This window comes from Notamacropus eugenii, chromosome 4, assembly GCF_028372415.1.
Source record: "Notamacropus eugenii isolate mMacEug1 chromosome 4, mMacEug1.pri_v2, whole genome shotgun sequence".
NCBI lineage: Eukaryota > Metazoa > Chordata > Mammalia > Diprotodontia > Macropodidae > Notamacropus > Notamacropus eugenii.
This window is the reverse complement of record NC_092875.1, coordinates 291,308,118-291,314,730: the sequence shown is the minus strand read 5'-3', so window position 1 is coordinate 291,314,730 and position 6,613 is coordinate 291,308,118. Positions and strand designations below refer to the sequence as shown.

Genomic DNA, 6,613 nt, shown 5'->3' with positions numbered 1-6,613 from the left:
GGGTAAATTACTTAACTCCTATTCGCCTGAGTTCCTCATCTGTAAAATGAGATGGAATCTCTCACTGGAGACGGAAATGGCAAAACTCTCCAGCATCTTTGCCAAGAAAACAATGATGGACATCGTCCATGGGGGTCACATAGAGTGAACAACAATTGCCAGGCATTGTGCTAAGGGCCTGATGATACAAAGAGAAGTAATAAACAGCCCCTACATGTAAAAAAAAATATTAGGTACACAAATACTCACACATATACATATATATATATATAATACATATGCACACACACAGAGTACATGAAAATTAAGGTGGGAGGGGCAAGCACTAGCAGAAAATGAGCTTTGATCTGGATTTTGAAGGAAACCAGAGAAAGAAGAAGTAGAGGCGAGGAGACAAAGCATTCTAGGCATGGAAGACACTCAGTGAAAAGACACAGAAATGGGAGGTGGAATGTACTTTGCATTTTTGTCATTGTTTCTTGTTTCCTTCAGAGTGGGTAGCACGTAGTAATGTTCAATAAACTCATACAAGATAGCAGCCTCCTCTATAATAGCAACTCAGGCCAATTGGACAAGTTTGGTATAGGAAACATTTAAATCAATAGATATTCATTGAGCTATTCATTAACTGCATACAAAGTATTTTATATCAATACCTCCATCACCCCTCTTCTCCTCCTGCCTATATTTTCATACTTAGATGCTCAAATGGATCCATGACTTAATCAGTGTTTTAGGTACTCCATCAGACACAGTTCTCAACTCTTCTGTACATTCTCATTCTTTGCAATTCTCTTCTATATTTTTCCATAAATCTTCCATGAAAGATCTACCTACTACACCAGAGGACTTCCTCTCTTGTCCTTTTAGTTACCTTGGGGATACCAATGTATCACCTAGGCTGTCCATCTGTTATCTCTTACATCTTTTACATCACTCTTGCTGTTGGCAATATGCCACAGCCATCTTATATCCATCAGGAACTTTTCCATTGTCCTTTGAATTATTTTCTTCTGGGTTCATGTTGTTCCAAGATTTGCAACCACATGGTACCACCAGGAGAGAATACTGATGATGGAGATGGACTTTTGCAGCAATAACTAGCTTGAATTCATTGAAAACCCTGACCTGTTTCTCAAGTCCAATCCATTCCAACCTCCTACTATTCAATTCTAAGTCAAGCTCCTTCTCCATTTGCAGTACTTGTCCAAAGTAATTGGTGGACTGATCAATATGTTTTCATATTTGAAGGAAAAAGGTAAAGCCATCTAAAAAAATCTAAGATCCCCTTTTCCTCTCATGAAGACTTTCTTCTAGAAACCAATATTCTCCCTCTTTCATCAGAACTCATCAATAGCGAAGTGCTGGACCATAAACAGTAGACATCCCAAAGTGTTTCTGCTTTTATTTCAAACTTCCTACAGATGTTCCCCTCTGGAAACCTTTTATGCCCAAGTACAATTAGAGAAGAGCATTTCTCAAACATCTGACTTTGTCAAGTGAGCAGCTTAAGTTTTTCCAGACCACCCAATTAAGCAGCTAAGTTAATGCCCTCTGGAGAGACTCATGGAGGGACTGTTCAAAAGAGAGCAAAGCAAAAATGGGCAAAGAGATCCATCCTTCAGAGGGTCTTCGTTTACAGAGTTGGAGTGGGAAGCAGGGAGGAGGAATGCCAGGGAAGGAAGAGTTGGATTACTGCATTTCTTAGGCAGCTGGTGGTTCAATAGATAGGGTGGACTCTGTGTTTGAATCCTGCCTCAGATACCTCTTAGCCACGTCACCACAGCTTCTCAGGCTCACTTCCCATTTATGAATGAAAGTAATAATAACAGCACACATTTTACAGGGTTGCTGTGAGGAAATCAAATGACGAAATGACAAATCATCTGTAAAGCAGATTACAAACTTTAAAACAAGGAATGAGAGTTAGCTATTATTTTAATCATCATTATTATCATTTACTGATTTTGGATCCTTTGGTAATTCCAGTAGAATAAACTGTAGTTTCCACTAAGAAAGCACTTCATTTGGAGGCTGAAGGCATTAAGAGATGGTTTCCTTTGGAAATTTTTTCAGAAATGATCCCTGGGCGTAGTAAGACTTAAGTAGGATCGTCCAGGGGCAAGCTCAAGTCTGCGTAATAGGTTTCTGAATAACTTTTTGCTATGGGCTCATCATAGTCAAACAAAATGAGATCCATGGGCACTTATCCTTTCACCCATTGACCCTTCCAGCCCCAGCTCCACCTTAATCAAGGTTCACTTGGAATTCTATCTATCCCAGGAGGATTTTTTCTGAGTACTTCTGATCCACAGGAAGTTTCAAGGGACTCCATAGTGCCTAACCACAAAGTGGGTCAAAGATAGAAAAAGAAAGGCTGCCTAAGTCATCCCCTGAAGTACCTGCAGACCTCTGATGAAACATGTTTAGCAGTCTTCAGCACACTGGCAGTGCCTGCTGTATCTCTAGCTTTGTCCTACCTAATTTACAAGAGCATGGCCACTGAAAAGTCAATGAGGCAATACCCAAATCCTGGCTAATGGAATAAGAGTCCAGTGCTTCCCACAATAATTCTCACCAAGAAGAGGTATCAGTCTTGACATCTCCTCCAGAATGGTGGCCTAGGTGTTAGAACAGCTGTAACCAGATTGCTATAAATTAAATGTGGAAGAATTTTCATCAAGTTTTATAAAATTGTTCTTACACTGCTAGTTGTGAATTATTTAACTCTATTAATAAGAATAATAATAGTAGTATTTAGATAGCATTTTCAGTGAAGGGGCACAGTAGATAAAGGGCTGGGTCTAGAGTCAGGAAGGCCTGATTTCAAATGTAACCTCAGACACTTACTAACTCTATGACCTTGGGCAAGTCACTTAACCCTGTTTGCCTCAGTTTCCTCATCTATAAAATAAACTAGAAAAAGAAATACCAAACGACTACAGTATCTTTGCCAAGAAAATTGAGGCCCAAAGACAATGAGTTCTCCAAGGTTACATAGGTAGTAAATGGAAAAGCTGGCATTTTAACCTACATCCTCAGGATTTCAAATAGGGATGCCTTTCCGATCAGCTAAGTGGCACAGTGGGTAAAGTATGGGGACCAGGGTCAGAAAGGTCTGAGTTCAAATCCGACCTCAGACACTTACTGGCTGGGTGGTAGGTGCTATTATTAACCCAATTTGATAGTTGAGGAGATTGAGGTACCCAGGGTCACCCAGCTAGTCAATGTCTTAGATACTTCCTAGATGTAGACTTCTGTAGAAGTCATATGACCTTAGAGGCCATCTGGTATAATCTCTTTATTTTACTGATGAGACATTTGAGGTCCAATGAAGTTAAGTGATTTACCCAAGATCACAACCATATTTAGTGACAGAGCTAGGATTCTAATCTGCTCTGGCTTCAGATCTTAACCCTTTTTATGCTGGACCATACTGCACACGACAAGATTTCGCAGCTGTAGTGTCCACAATTATACACTCAGAGCTAGGAACCCTTCTTGTCACAACCTAATTCATACGAGCCCAAGAAGACTGAGCCTGACTTTCTTAATGAAAAGCAGACCTCTTATTCCACACATAGAACAAAGATCAATTCCAACATCAGACCTATGATCCTGTAATAATAATAATAAAACAACAATATGGTGGTGATGATGATGATGATGATGATAGGTAGCATTTTGGAGGCAGCTAGGTAGACCTGAGTTCAAATCCAGCCTCAGACACTTACTAGTTGAGTGACCTTGGGCAAGTCTTTTAACTCTGCCTCAGTTTCCTCATCTGTAAAATGAACTGGGGAAGAAAATGGCCAAACACTCCAGTATTTTTGCCAAGAAAACCCTGTAGACAGTACTGGTGTGCTATGATCTATGAGGTCATGAAGAGACAGACATGACTGAACAACTCAACAACAACAGATAGCACTTTAAGCTTTGTGAAATGCTTTACAAATATTATCTCATTTGATCCTCACAACAAGTTTGGGAGGCAGGCACTATTATTATTTTCACTTTACAGACGGGGAGGGAGCCGTCTCCAGTCATTCTGATCTATAGCTGGCCACTGCACCCACATGGTTCCAGAGGAGAAAGTGAGGCTGATGTCCTTGCACAACCCTCCTGAGCTCACTTAAATCCAATTCACTGGAAAGTCATGGCATCATCTTCCTGATGTCATAGTTCTCTTCAAGAACAAAGGACAAACAACAACAGATGAGGAAAGTGAGGCAGACAGATTAAGTGACTTATCCAGAATCAAATATCTGAGGCCCCCTCAAAGCAAACCAAGGGAGAAGAAAGGAGTCCAAGCTCCAGACTGAGCTATCTCAATGGACAGAACAGATCTGGGCAAATGGAACACCATCAACAGAAGATGAGAAATTCAACCTCTGAGATCTCTGAAAGAGAAACAGCACAGCTTAGTGAGTTTGCAAATGGGTCAAAACCTCAGACACTGGGAGATATGAGGCAGCTCCAGGGACTGACCCTCTGGATAGCTTTACAGCCATTCAACGCTTACCCAGTAGGACCCTTTCTTCTGTGTCCTCAAACACTAAACTGATAGGTTACTCCAGATTATTTCTCTAATTGGAATGTAACCTCTCGTGACGACATTGTAGGATTCATCTTCATGCACTTTCAGAGTGGTATCACATTCCATTTTTAAAGTAATGGCAAATGCAGTCTTTGTATATTTGTACTTCTTTGCCTTTCCTGTCGTTGGGGGTTGAAGATATGTCATAGCTTCTCTCAGCCTCAGTTTCCTCAGGTATAAAATGGGTATGATAATAATTACTTGTCACATCTACCTTACAAGGTTATTATGAGGCTCAAATAAAAACAAACTGTATAATGCTCTCTATCAATATAAGGTACTATCATCATGTAACTTACATGGGCCCCCACCAGTGTCTGAGACAGAACTTGTACACACCTCTTCTTGGCTACAGTTACAACTCCCAATTCACTACATCACATTCCCAAACAGAAATACAGAGGACAGCTTTGACCCCAACAATGTTATTTTAATCAAGAGCGATCAACAAGCACTTACTAAAGGCTTGCCAGGTCTTTGGTAGAAGTTAGAGAGAGGATTTTCTAGCTAAATTAGAGCATCTAGAGTAAATGGTCTATACACCTTGGGGTCTATGTACCTTGGGTTTTTCCAGTGTAGAAAATACAGGTACAAAGTTTAAATACTTATTTTTCTCAATATAAATTTTCCCTTACCTTGCTCTGTCCCTCTGCAGGATAAAAGAAGGCACCATAGACACATCTGTCTCACATCTGTGCAGGATCAAAATCAACAATAGAAGGTGTCTTGGTTGAGGTAAAAAAGGGAAAATTATAAAAGAGATATTAAAGAACAAGCTTATTGTAGACCTTCAAGTCAAAATAAGACAATAGGTGAATGATAATAAGCACGCAACATATTTTGTAAAAGCTCCAATTAATAAAATGAATATACCATCAGTGACTATTCTTCTCTATCACTCCCTATTAGTAAGTGAAGCCATATGTGCTCATTCATTCAGGACCTCATATTCCCTTTTCATCTCCTTCAACAAGCATGAACTAAAGGTACCTCGGTAGCTAACACAATTCCCTAAACATCTGACTTATTGCTACTGTGCAATTTGAACACAAAGAAAAGTCTGACTCATTTGTTCAGATTCATTAGAACATCTGTCCACATTTGTTATGTTAGAGATTTTGAAAACAGGAAAATGTTGGTACTGGGCTTGCGTCCATTTCCTTACGTTGCAAAGAGCAGCTTACAGCCATGAGTTAGGACCAGCTGATGTGCTATTTTATACATAATTAGTGGTGAGTATGTCGATTCTAATCTTTTTATTTAAAAAAGAAGAATTTTATCTAAATGTTTGCTAAAAATTAAGTGTATATATGTATATACATATACATGTGTATGAACATATATATATTCAAGGAAGCATAAGTATTATGTATGTGTGTATTTCCCAGAGTTATGTGCTATATTTCCCTAGCATGCCAGAACCTCTCATATGTCCATTTATCTGTGTAATCTGATCACACATTGCAGCTAGGGCATGAACCACTGCTGGACCTCCACAGAGTTAACTGAAATTTGTAACATAATTATTCCATCTAAGAAATAAGAAGATAAACTTACAAAGAGAAAAAATCAAACATAGGCATACCAAGAAAAAAAATGCAGAGCATGACATTCATAAACCATAAAGACTTTTTGTTAGTGAAAGTACCTGGGACAAATAGTTTACCACCGTAAGCATTCACTGAGCTCCTGGGAAAGCACATAACTCAGTTGCTTTCCATGGCTCAGATGGGTCTGGGTTAAGACTATCAATAATTACCTAGACTAAACAAGAAGAAAACCAACTCACGTCTATGTGAGGGGCACGTAGTATTTCAAAGCAACCAAAGCCAGAACTTGATTCAGAGTTGCAGACACAATTCTTTGGACTAACAAATTCTCCAGCCTTTCAATGTATCTGATGTTGTTTTTCATTTCCTCCATTCTAAATGTATTGGTTGAATTTACAAAATCCTATTTTGTGTGCTAGGGTAAATGACAGAAGAAATAATCCTTGCAGACCGAACCCAGGAATTC

General features: G+C 39.3%; 1 long non-coding RNA gene across 1 annotated transcript in view; it reads right to left on the bottom strand.

Moving 5' to 3' along the window:
• Window positions 1-6,296, bottom strand: part of LOC140498428 (uncharacterized) — a 36,195-nt gene extending 29,899 nt beyond the window's left edge. Inside the window, exons 1-2 of the long non-coding RNA XR_011965092.1 lie at window positions 6,246-6,296; window positions 5,233-5,322 (exon numbers count right to left, since the gene is read on the bottom strand). This is a non-coding gene — a long non-coding RNA (uncharacterized lncRNA). The remainder of the gene's footprint in view (window positions 1-5,232; window positions 5,323-6,245) is intronic.
• Between the last annotated feature and the right edge of the window lie 317 nt (window positions 6,297-6,613).